This window comes from Equus caballus, chromosome X (genome assembly GCF_041296265.1).
Source record: "Equus caballus isolate H_3958 breed thoroughbred chromosome X, TB-T2T, whole genome shotgun sequence".
In the NCBI taxonomy this organism is placed as follows: Eukaryota; Metazoa; Chordata; class Mammalia; order Perissodactyla; family Equidae; genus Equus; species Equus caballus.
The window spans coordinates 95,024,227-95,037,129 of record NC_091715.1 but is presented as its reverse complement, the minus strand read 5'-3'; positions in this window follow the sequence as shown (position 1 = coordinate 95,037,129).

The window sequence follows — 12,903 nt, the reverse complement described above, 5'->3', positions numbered from 1 at the left end:
TATCTGTATTCCCATGTTCATTGCAGCATTATTCACAATAGCCAAGATGTGGAAAGAACCTAAATGTCCATCTTAATTATATATCCATTCAGATGAGTGAATAAAGAAAATGTCGTAAACACATACAATGGAAAACTATTCAGCCTTAAAAAAGAAGGAAATTCTGGAATACGTGAACACACGGATGGCCCTGGAGGACATTATGCTAAATGAAACAAGCCAGTCACAGAAAGACAAATACTGCATGATTCTACTTATACCAAGTGTCTAAAATAGTCCAACTCATAGAATCCACAAATGGAAAGGTAGTTTTCAGGGGTTGAAAGGAAGGGAAAATGCAGAGTTACTAATCAGTTTCCATAAAGTTTCTTTCAAATAAGATGAATAAGCTATTAAGTTCTGCTGTATAACAGTGTACCTATAGTCAATATAATGTATTGTATGCTTCAAAATTTGTTAGATCTCATGTTGTGTTCTTACTACATTAAATATTTTTCTTTAAAAGAAAGACTTGAGAAACTGGATTTCATTAAAATTGAAAACATCTGCTCTGCAATAGACATTGTCAAAAGAATAAAAGACAAGCTACTGACTGGGAGAAAATATTTTCAAAAGCCATATCTGATAAAGGACTGTTACACAAAATATACTAAGAGGTCTTAAAACTCAACAATAAGAAAGCAAACAACTCAATTTAAAAATGAGAAAAATATCTGGACAGACACCTCACCAAGGAATATACACAGAAGTCAAGTAAGTATACCAAAAGATGCTCCACATCATATATCATCAGGAAAATGCAAATTAAAACCACAATAAGATACCATTGTACACCTATTAGAATGCCTCAAATCCTGAATACTGACACCAGCAAATGCTGGTGAGGATATGGAGCAATACAAACCTTATTCATACTGTGCGAATGTAAATAGTACAGGCATGATTGAAGACATTTAATAGTGTCTTACAAAACTAAACATACCCTTACCACATGATCCAGCAATTGTGATCCTTGGTATTTACCTAAAAATGTTGAAAATTTATGTCAATACAAAAACTTGCACACAAATATTTCTAGCAGCTTTATTCATAATTGCCAAAGTGTGGAAGCTAAGTTTGGACAACTAAGATGTCCTTCTGTAGGTGAATGGATGAATAGACTGAAGTACAGCCAGACAGTGGAATATTATACAGTGCTAAAAGGAAATGAGCTATTAAGCCATGAAAACACGTGGAGGAAACTTAAATGCATATCACCAAGAGAAGGATTCTGATCTGAAAAGGCTACATACTGTACAGTTCCAACTATATGCCATTCTGGAAGAGGCTAAACTATGGCCACAATAAAAAGATCAGTGGTTGCCTACCTTTATGGAGATGGAGGAATGAATAGACGGAACACAGAAGGTTTTGGAGGCAGTGAAACTACTTTGTATGATACTATAACAGTGAATACATGTCATTATACATTTTCCAAACCCACAGAATATACAATACCAAAAGTAAACCCTAATGCAAACTACCACTTTGAGTGTTAAGATGTGTCAATGTAGGTTCATTAGCTGTAACAAATGTACCACTCTGTGGGGGATGTTGATAATGGGGGAGACCGTACACATGTGGGGACAGGAGTTACATAGGAAATTTCTGTACTTTCTGCTCCATTTGCTGTTAAGCTAAAACTATTCTAAAAAATAAAGCCTAAGAAAAATTTTTTAAAAATTAATCAAGTGCTAAATAGCGTAGTAAAACAAAACCTAGGAAAATTCATAGTGTATTTACATAATAAATATTGAAATAACATTCAAAATCAGTATGTTTCTACTACCACCAAAAATGTTTATACTGTCAGACTAAGAATTTACCTATCTTAAGCTGCTTGTGAAGAGACCCATAGGTATCATCATGAAAGTGGCCCCATTGTAGTATCTGTCAAAATATATTACTTTTTCCAATACAGGGTAGCTTTAGAATATTTTTACCCTACATAATTCACTGTGCATAATATTCAAATTAAGAGCATTCAAGTGACAAGTATAAATCAGGTAACGTTAAAATATCATTTTCTTTTTTTTTTTTTTTGAGGAAGAGTAGCCCTGAGCTAACTACTGCCAATCCTCCACTTTTTGCTGAGGAAGACTGGCCCTGAGCTAACATTCATGCCCATCTTCCTCTACTTTATAGAAAAACATATAAAAGACTGGCCCTGAGCTAACATCCATGCCCATCTTCCTCTACTTTATATGTGGGACGCCTACCACAGCATGGCTTTTTGCCAAGTGGTGCCATGTCTGCACCTGGGATCCGAACCGGCGAACCCCGAGCCGCCGAGATGTGGAACGCGGGAACTTAACTGCTGTGCCACCGGGTCAGCCCCTAAAATGTCATTTTCTTAAGTTAAAGTATTTCCCTTACATAGCTAAGTCTCAAACTTGTTATTCTTATCAATGAGGTAATCAACATACATTCATGAATACTTTTAAGGAAGCATGGAAGATAATAAGCAGGAAATAAATATGACAGTGTGTATAGTATGCCAACCTTGGTGTTTAAACAGTGATATATACATGTGTGTGTGTGAGTGGGTGTGTATATTTTTTAAAAGACATATATCCATTTATGTAGCACGTGATATACTAATTTATATACTTGTTTATACACTTGTCTATGCACCAAGTATCACTAGTATCTCTAGCAGAAAACACAGACAATGGAAGTACTGTTTGCTGAACTTTGTGGTTTGAAAACTTCTGAGGCTACGAGGAAGGTGGAGGTAGTGAAAGAAACCCTTTGTAATCTTTGAATATTCATTTACAAATATGTATGTATTAACTACTCAAATAGTATAAAAGTTTAAGAATTTTGTACAAAATATTTGTCTTTAAGGGGATTATAATTGACTTTTGAAAACAAAAAATGCATGAAAAGTTTAGAAAGAAACACCTCCACCTCCAAAATGTTATAAAAACATGAGAAATGTACAAATGGCATCCAAGGCGAGTATGTGATTATTTGTAAAATGGGTGATATTGGCAGTAAGTGCTCTAAGGATGTAGAACAATTGGAGTGGTCCAGGCAAGTTTCACGGATGAAATAGGGCTCCAATTGTCAGTCTATGGTATTGGAAACAAAGTTTGCATGCAAAGAGAATGAATTTCCCAACATTTTACTTCTGTCTGTTTAGAAGAGTTGAACTCACTTTCACTTTCTCAGAATCTATGGTGATTTTCCTTCATTAACATTTAGTTATTCTTGGAATTATCAAGTTTATATGTGTCTAATTTATATTTGCTATACAGGTCTGAAGTAATTAAAATGCCTTGTAATTGAGCTCATTTTAGTATTTTCATCATTGTCTTTACTTATTTTAAGTAAAGTTGTATACTTAGATAGATTGAAGTAATTTTTTTCTCTTCAACTATGAACTATATTCAGATTCATTTTACAAGTGATTTTAATTTCTATAACTTGGATTTTGTTTTCAAAATTTTTAAAATTGTTCTTTTTCCAGTTTGATATAAACAGGAGATTTAATATTTGAAAAAAGAAAGTAAAAAGACTGTCATGTATACTTTTTCTTCTCCTCCCCCTCTTATTTTAATAGCTTTATTTGCTTTTCAAATATGCATTGCTTGGATACTATTTTAGTATTAATGAATAAACTTGCTTAATGAGTAAGGTGGACTCCACCAACATTAAAATCTTCTGCTCTGTGAAAGACAATATCAAGAGAATTAGAAGACAAACCACAGACTGAGAGAAAATGTTTACAAAAGACATATCTGATAAAAAAAAATTTACTCAGAATATACAAAGAGCTCTTAGAACAGTAAGAAAACAAATAGCCCAATTAAAAAATGGCCTGAAGACCTTAATAGACACCTTACCAAAGAAGTTATACAGATGGCGGATAAGCATATGAAAAGATGCACCACGTCATCTGTCAGAGAAACGCAAATTAACAACGACAATAACAATGAGATATCACTAAACATCTATTAGAATGACCCATATCTGAAACACTGATCACACCAAATGCTGGCAAGGATGTGTTGCAGTGGGAACTTTCATACACTGTTGGCAGAATGCACCGCAGTACAGCCACTTTGGAGGAGAGGGTGGCGGTTTCTTACGAAACTAAACATCAACTTACCATATGATCCAACAATTGTGTTTTGGATATCTCCCCAAAGAAGTGGAAACTTATGTGCACATAAAAACCTTAACATGGATATTTACAGCAGAAAACAAACAAACAAACAAAACAGAACAAAAGCTCTTCCAAATTTAGAAGCAACCAAGATATCCTTTATTAGGTGAATAGATCAACTATCCAGACAACGGGATATCCAGATAATGCAATATTATTCAGTGCTGAAAAGAAATGGGTTATCAAGCCGTGAGAAGACATGGAAGAAACTTAAATGCATAATTCTAGGTGAAAGAAGCCAATTTGAAAAGGCTACATACTGTATTATTCCAACCGTGTGACATTCTGAAAAATGCAAAACAGTAAAAATGGTCAGTGGTTGCCAGGGGTTGGGGCGAGGAGGGATGAACAGGTGGAGCGCAGAGGATTTTTAGGAAAGTGAAACTACTCTGTATGATACTATAATGGTGGGTACATGTCCTTATATGTTTTTCCAAACCCATAAAATGTGCAACACCAAGACTAAACTGTAATGGTAAACTATGGACTTTGGGTGATTATGATGGGTTGATGTAGGTTCATCAATTGCAAGACATGTACCACTCTGGTGGAGAATGTTGATAATGGCGGAGACTATGCATGTGTGGGGACAGGGAGTATGTGGGAAATCTCTGTACCTTACCTAAATTTTGCTGTGAATCTAAAATTTCTCTAAAAAAAGTCTCTTCAAAAAATATAGTATTTTGTCAGTAAATCCCTTGTGACATATATCTTAAGGTCACAAGTAAGCAAAAAATCACAATAACTTTTGGCAATTATACATTAGTAATAATATTGGCATTGTTATTCTGAAAGTAAGATAAACCTCATAGGTAATTCATTTTCATCATAATGAATTAAGATTTTCAATATAAGAGAATACAGATGCAAATATAAAAATCAACGATAGTAAATAAAATCTTTATGATTTTAAATCAGAAGGAAGAATAACTCAAATGATTGTAACATATCAATTGTGTTAAAATTTCTGATTTCAAAATATTTTTTAAAAACCCGTTAATTTTGGAAACGCTGGGAAATCAACCTATTATTCCCAAGCATTTGTGGCGCCTGTATTGGATTAAATACACTTCAAGTTAATCTATCGAAAAATTTATCAGGAAAGTTTTTCTTTATAGTTGTATTCCTATAAATGAAGAAATAATGATAAACTTAGACTATTACTGCTTCACAACCCATAAGGAAAGAATGGATCTAGGCAACAGTTATCAGTGTTCTCTAGACTCCTTAGTTGGAAAGCTGGTGGGGAACTTTATGATGATCATGCTGATGACACCTGAAAACTACTGATCAACTTTAACACCACCAAAAATAGAGACATTGAGAAATTGTGAATCTTTCAATGGAAATACACATTTCCACCGATGAAGTATTCTTGCCATAAACTTTAACCTGTATCTGATTAATTCTTTAGATTTAACCAATACTTTATAGGAAATACAGGGGACTGAAGGACATGTTAAATTACAACAAAGTTATCTGAATGAGAGAAAATCTATATGGCAAATGACCAGACTTTCAACATCTAAATTTCAAAGGAAACATAACAAGAGATGAGAAGAAAACCTACAGATTAAAGACGACTTGAAATACATCACTCAACTACAATATATAGGCTGACTTTAGATCATAACTTGAACAAACTATACATATTAAAAGAAAAAACTGAGACAGCTGAGGAAATTTGAACATTGACTGGATAGTTGATGATAGTAACGATTATTGTTACTTTTAGGTGAGATAATATGATATGCTTTAAAAATGACATCTTTTTGAGTTATGTACTGAAGTGTTTATGAATGAAATTATGCAATGTCTACTATCACTTCAAAACAATGGATTGGAATGAGAAATGGGGAAATCAGTGAGGATATTGATGAAACTTGATTGTCTATTAGGTAATAACTGCTGAAGATGGGTATGGGAACATGGAAGTCAATTTCATTACTCTTTATACTCTTCAATTTTTTTTTGGCGAGGAAGATTGGCCCTGAGCTAAGTAACATCTGTTCCAATCTTCCTCTATTTTGTATGTGAGGTGCTGTCACAACATAGCTTGATAAATGGTGTGTAGGTCTGCACCTGGGATCTGAACCCATAAACCATGGGCCGCCGAATTGGAGTGTATGAATTTAACCTCTGTGCCACTGGGCTGCACTGTGTTGGTACCCCAGTTTGTGAGTGTACACCTTTGGATCTACAAAATCCAAAAGTCTTGAAATCACTAGTATGGCTCTAATATACTATATCCTGTTGTGACAATAAGCCATCAAAACAAAAAACTATGGATGGATATGTATATATAATTAACCTATAAATTGCATGTGCATTCATTACTAATTCTTAAAACTTTAATTTTAAGCTTATTTTAGACAATAGAGATTTTGCAACATAGTACAGAGATCCCATGTACCACTGATCCAGCTTCCCTTACTGTTAATATCATAAAAAGCCTTAATAAAATTACTGAAAAGAGAACATTAACATTGGTAAAGTACTACTAAATAAACCATAGATCTTAGTCAAATTTCCTCACCTTTCCATTAATGTGCTTATTTTGTCTTAAAAAAATTCTCATTCTCTTGCATTACCACATTGATAATGCGTGATATACTATTTCTAGCACTTGTTTTGTTTTGTCCTTAGTGGACTGACAACTTAAAGACAGTATGAAAATAAACTTTTTGCACATTTTTACTGTTTATTCCAATTTTTACAGTTGTCTCACCACAGAAAACCTAGGAATTTTTTATTCATTTGCTTTTTAATTACCTTTTTTATTGTGGTAAAATATATATATAATGTAAATTGATCATTTTAATTTTGGTAGCTATATAGTTTAGTGGCATTAAGTACATTCACAGTGTTGAGCAACTATCATCACCATCCAACCCGAGAACATTTTTATCATCCCAAGTGGAATTTCTGTACTCATTAAACAATGATTACCCATTGCACCCTTTCCCCAGGCCCTGGTATCCACTGTTCTCCTTTCTGTTCCCGATTAATTTGACTACTCTAGGTACCTTATATAAGTGAAATCATACAATGTTTCTTCTTTTGTTATTGGCTTATTTCGCTTAGCATAATGTCTTCAAATTTCGTCCACATTGTAGCATGTTTCAGAATTTCACCCCTTGTTAAGGCTGAATAACAATCCATTTTTCCATTCCATGTATACCATATTTTGTTAATCCATTCAAATGTCAATGGATATTTGAGTTGCTTCTGTCTTTTGGTATACATAGTTTCACAAATATCTATTCAAGACTCTAACTTAATTTTTTTGGATACATAACTACAAGTGGGGTTGTTGGAATATATGTTAATTCTGTGTTTAATTTTCTGAGGAACTGCCATACTGCTTTCACCATGGCTGCACCATTTACATTCCACCAGCAATGAACAAGGATTCCAATTTTCCTGCGTTCTGTCTGACAATTGTTATTTTCTGTGTTTTTTTAAGTTTATAATACCCATTCTTATGAGTGTAAAGTGTTTGATTTTTGTTTGAAGTTTTTGAATTCTGACTTATTGTTTGAATTTTGATTTACAGTTCCTTAATGATTAGTGATGTTGTCCATCTATCAATGTGCTACTGACCAATTTTATGTAACCTTTGGAGAAATGACTATTCAAATCCTTTGCCTATTTTTTAATTGAGTTGTATATTTCTTGTTGTTGATTTGTAGGAGTTAATATATTCTGGATATTAACCTTCATTAAATATATAATTACAAGTATTTTCTCCCATTCTGTGGATTGTCATTTCACTCTCTTGATAGTGTCCTTTGATGCACAAAAGTTTTTAATTTTAGTAAAGTTCAATTTTTTTTCTTGCCAATGCTTTTGGTACCATATCCAAGAAATTATTGCTAAACCAAATGTCATGAAGCTTTCCTCTATGTTTTCATTTAAGAATTTGGTTTTCATTCTTATGTTTAGATCTCTGATCCCATTGAATTAATTTTTGTATATGATGTAAGTTTAGGGCCCAACTTCATTATTTTGCGCATGGATATCCAGTTTTCCCAGCACCAATGGACACAAAAAGACTGTTTATCCCTCATTGGATGCTTTTGGTCCTTTGTCAAAAATAATTTGACCATTCTTAATTTTTTGAGAAATCTCCATACTGTTTTCCATAGTGGCTGTACCAGTTTGCATTCCCACCAGCAGTATATGAGGGTTCCCTTTTCTTCACATCCTCTCCAACACTTGTTATTGCTTGTCTTGTTAATTATAGCTATATTGAAGAGCATGAGATGATATTTCATTGTAGTTTTGATTTGCATTTCCCTAATAATTAGTGATGTTGAACATCTTTTCATGTGCCTGTTGGCCATCTGTATATCTTCTTTGGAAAAATGTCTATTCAGATCCTCTGCCCATTTTTTGATTGGGTTGTTTGTTTTTTTGTTGTTGAGTTGTATGAGTTCTTTATATATTTTGGAAGTTAACCCCTTGTTGGATATATGATTTGCAAATATTTTCTCCCAGTTAGTGGGTTGTCTTTCCATTTTGTTGATGGTTTCCTTTGCCTTGCAGAAGTCTTTTAGTCTGATGTAGTCCCATTTGTTTATTTTTTCTTTTGTTTCCCTTGCCTGAGTAGATATGGTATTTGAAAAGATACTGCTGAGACAGATGTTGAACAGTATACTGTCTATATTTTCTTCTAGGAGTTTTATGGTTTCAGGTCTTAACGTTCAAGTCTTTAATCCAATAGAAATACCATATGATCCAGCTATCCCACTACTGGGTGTTTAGCTAAAAAACACAAAATCAACAATGTTCATCACAGCATTATTCACAATAGCCAAGATGTGAAAGCAACCCAAGTGCCCATCAATGGATGAATGGATAAAGAAGATGTGGTATATGTATACAATGAAATACTATCAGCCATAGAGAAGACAAAATGGTGCCATTTGTAACCACATGGATGGACTTTAAGGGTATTATACTAAGTAAAATAAGCCAGACAGAGAAAGATGAACACAAAAACCATATGATTTCACTCATATGTGGAAGATAAACAAACACATGGATAAGGAGAACAGATTAGTGGTTACCAGAGGGAAAGGGAGCCGGGGGAGGGCAAAATGGGTAAAGGCGCATATATGTATCGTGATGGATAAAAACTAGACTATTGATGGTGAGCATGATGCAGTCTATACAGAAACTGATATATAATAATGTACACCTGAAATTTACACAATGTTATAAGCTAATATGACCTCAATAAAATAATTAAATAAAAAAAGGAAAGAAATATATTTGGCCTTTGTCCCCAGTTCCTAGCACAGAGCTCCTAAATGCCTTGGAGCATCCTGAGATAGGAATGTCTTTTGTTATTCATAATGAGCCCCTTTCAATAACACTGGAGTTTATGCTAATGAGGTGACTTAGGGTGGAGACTCTAGATAGCCTCAGGATGGGGCTGGTCAGCAGAAAGACCAAGTGATTACCAGAGGGTTGGAACTTTCAGCCCACCCACCAGCCTACAGGGGGTGAAGGGGCCTGGAGACTGACCTCTATTAAAAACTCTTGAACAACAAGCTTTGGAGAGCTTCCTGGTTGATGAATGCATGCCAGGAGGGTGGTACACCTCAGCTCCATGGAGACAGAGGCTCTTGCACTCAGACCCTTCTGGACCTCACCCTATGTACCTCCTCAAATGACTTCATTTGCATCCTTTATAATAAACTGGTAAATGTAAAAAAAAAATCATTTGACCATATATGCAAGGGTTTTTATGGGCTCTATATTATATTCCATTGATCTGTCTGTCTTTAAGACTGTTTAGGGAAAACCTCATATTTTTCCTTTCTATGTTGGGGAAAACCCAGTTCTCCCCTACTGTGTACTTCTTCCCTGTGAGTCTCCTTTACTACTCACACAAAACACCTCACTTCTGATACTTCTGGTCACCAAATGTGTGGAGGTTTTTTCCCATAACAAGCAATTCTCTGCAACACCAGCTGGATGTCTTACAATTTAACTCACTTCTGACACTATGTATTTGGAGATAGCATCAGATCCAACAGATTAAGAGCTCAGTTCCACAAGACTGCCCACCCCCCCACACACACTTCAGATGTCAGTCACAAGTGCAGGTTATTACCTGTGCTTCTGACCAACTGGCTACAGATTGGAGGTTCCAAAGACCCCTCCCTGGATTTGATTAGTTTGCTAGAGCAGCTCACAGAACTTAGGGAAACTCTTACTTATGTTTACCAGTTTATTAAAGGATGTGATAAAGGATACAGATGAGCAGCCAGATGAAGAGATACATGGGATGAGGTCTGGGAGTGTCCTGAGCACAGGAGCTTCTGTCTCTGTGCAGTTGAGGTGCATCACCCTTCCAGTGTTGCGTTCATCAAACTGAAAGCTCTCTGAACCCCCTACTACTGGGATTTTATGGAGGCTTCCTCATGTAGGCATGATCAATTATTAACTCCATTTCCACTCCCCTCTCTGTAGGAGGGAGAGTGAGGCTGAAAACTCCAAGCTTCTAATCATGGCTTGGTCTTTCTGATGACCAGCCGCCATCCAGAAACTATCCAGGACCCCACTCAGAGTCACCTCACTAGAAGAAAAGATGCTCCTAATGCTCTTATCACTTAGGAATTTACATGGGTTTTTGGAGCTCTGTGACAGGAACAAGGGGCAAAGAACAATGTATATAATTTCTATTATCTCACAGCCCACTCCCAGGTCTGTGGCCACGGACTTCTTACAGCAAAATGATACACAAGTCAAAAGATACTGGCACATTACTAGAATCCCATGCAGTCATTAAGAATCATTCCAGTCCATCATCATATCACACAAAAAGTATCTCCTAGGGCAAGACCTCTCAGGTTTGCAGGCCTCCATTTGATCTTGTCAGGTTCCAAAAGCAGAACTGGCTTCTGCTTTGTCCTTTAGACATCTGATATAATTGAGCTCAGAGACAATAGCATCTCTTGCTCTGAGCCTCTTTCGAGGTGTTAATGTAATGTTGGAGTTCCCTTATCACATAACTTATTTATTCATTAACTTTATCTGTAGCTACTATTCCTCCTTGTCTCCATTTATACCCAAACTCTTCCACACTTGGAAGGGTCCTTAAGTTTAGTCACTGTACTGGTCTAGATTGAAGGCAGCAATAGTAGTCTAGCAAGTCCCTCCCCCTAAGTCCACTCCAATTTATATAGGGTAGTTACATAAGTGCAGAACTAGTGAGATATCTTTAGCACCACGCAATAGAGCTACGTTTACTGTTAGGCCCAATTTTTCCAGAGTGGGTAAAGGCATATCCTTCCTCATCAGGCCCTCAGGAATTCTGACATAAAGGTTAAAAACATAGTTACAGTTTTTTTGCTTAGGAATCATCTCTGCTTGCATCCCTTGTAGTTGCATCCCTGGTCCTGTGACCACTGCATCAGGTAAGGAAAGGAAACAAAGTTGAGGTGATGTGAAGAAAGTATTCCAGCATCTTCCCCACCCAGTCTTCCCTAGAACCACTAGAAAAAACAGAGAAATCCCTCCAGTGGGGACACTCCTTTAGCCCCACTGATGTTCATATTGAGTGTGAGCATGCGCTCTTAAAGGCATTTAGGCCAGCCCTTCATACTTTTATCTCCGTTTTAGCCAATCAATATTTTATTTGAACATTGCAATTCTCTATACTCTGAGAAAGATATCTCTTTGCCCATTGCTGGACATTGTGGGCTGTAAAGTATGTTTCTTGGACCGAAGAAATGATTGCTAGCAATCCAAATTGATGCAATGTCTTCTGTTCCAGTCTCTTTTATCCCTCTGAGCATTTGCCAGATAAGCAAATGCTTATCCCAGGTAAGCAAAGCCCAGTCAAGAGTCAGTGTCTATTCCTGTCAGGATGCATTTGTAGCCTTCCAGGGCTACCAGCATTAATCTCACTTGCTAGCTATGTTCAAGGCTTTCCCACCAGGAAATCTGCCACAAAGTCATCTGCATTCTCTGTCTCTCTTTTTTTTTTTTTTTAAAGATTGGCACCTGGGCTAACAACTGTTGCCAATCTTTTTTTTTTTTTCTTCCTGCTTTATGTCTCCAAACCCCTCCTGTGCATAGTTGTATATCTTAGTTGCAGGTTCTTCTAGTTGTGGGATGTGGGACGCTGCCTCAACGTGGCCTGACGAGCCGTGCCATGTCCCCGCCCAGGATCTGAACCCTGGGCCGCCGCAGCGGAGCGCGCGAACTTAACCACTGGGCCACGGAGCCGGCCCCTCTCTGTCTCTTGTTGACAGACAGAACAGCTCTTATTGGCATTTTGTGCCTCAGAGGGTGCAAGAGGAATATGTCTCGATTCAGCCCATCTCTGCATTGCTGTAGTACCACCATATCCGCTCATTTCATGAACCCACGTGGCCACATTAAGCAAGCACACAGGGATTTCTTCTTGTTGATTCCAATCACCTTCTGAACATGCAAAGGGGATTCTTCTGAAGGGCATTGAAATATCCTACCTTAACGTACCCCTCAAATGTCCATAGTGATTTCCACAAGGCCATGCCCCATATGGGCATCCCTTTACTATGCCAGGTTTCTATTGCCCTTCTATCTGACCATAGGGCCAGGCTATTGGCCACTGCCCATGAGTCACTAAAAACCCAAACACAGGGGCTTTTCCCACTATTCAATTATTTCATCACTGCAAGCAAAACAGTATG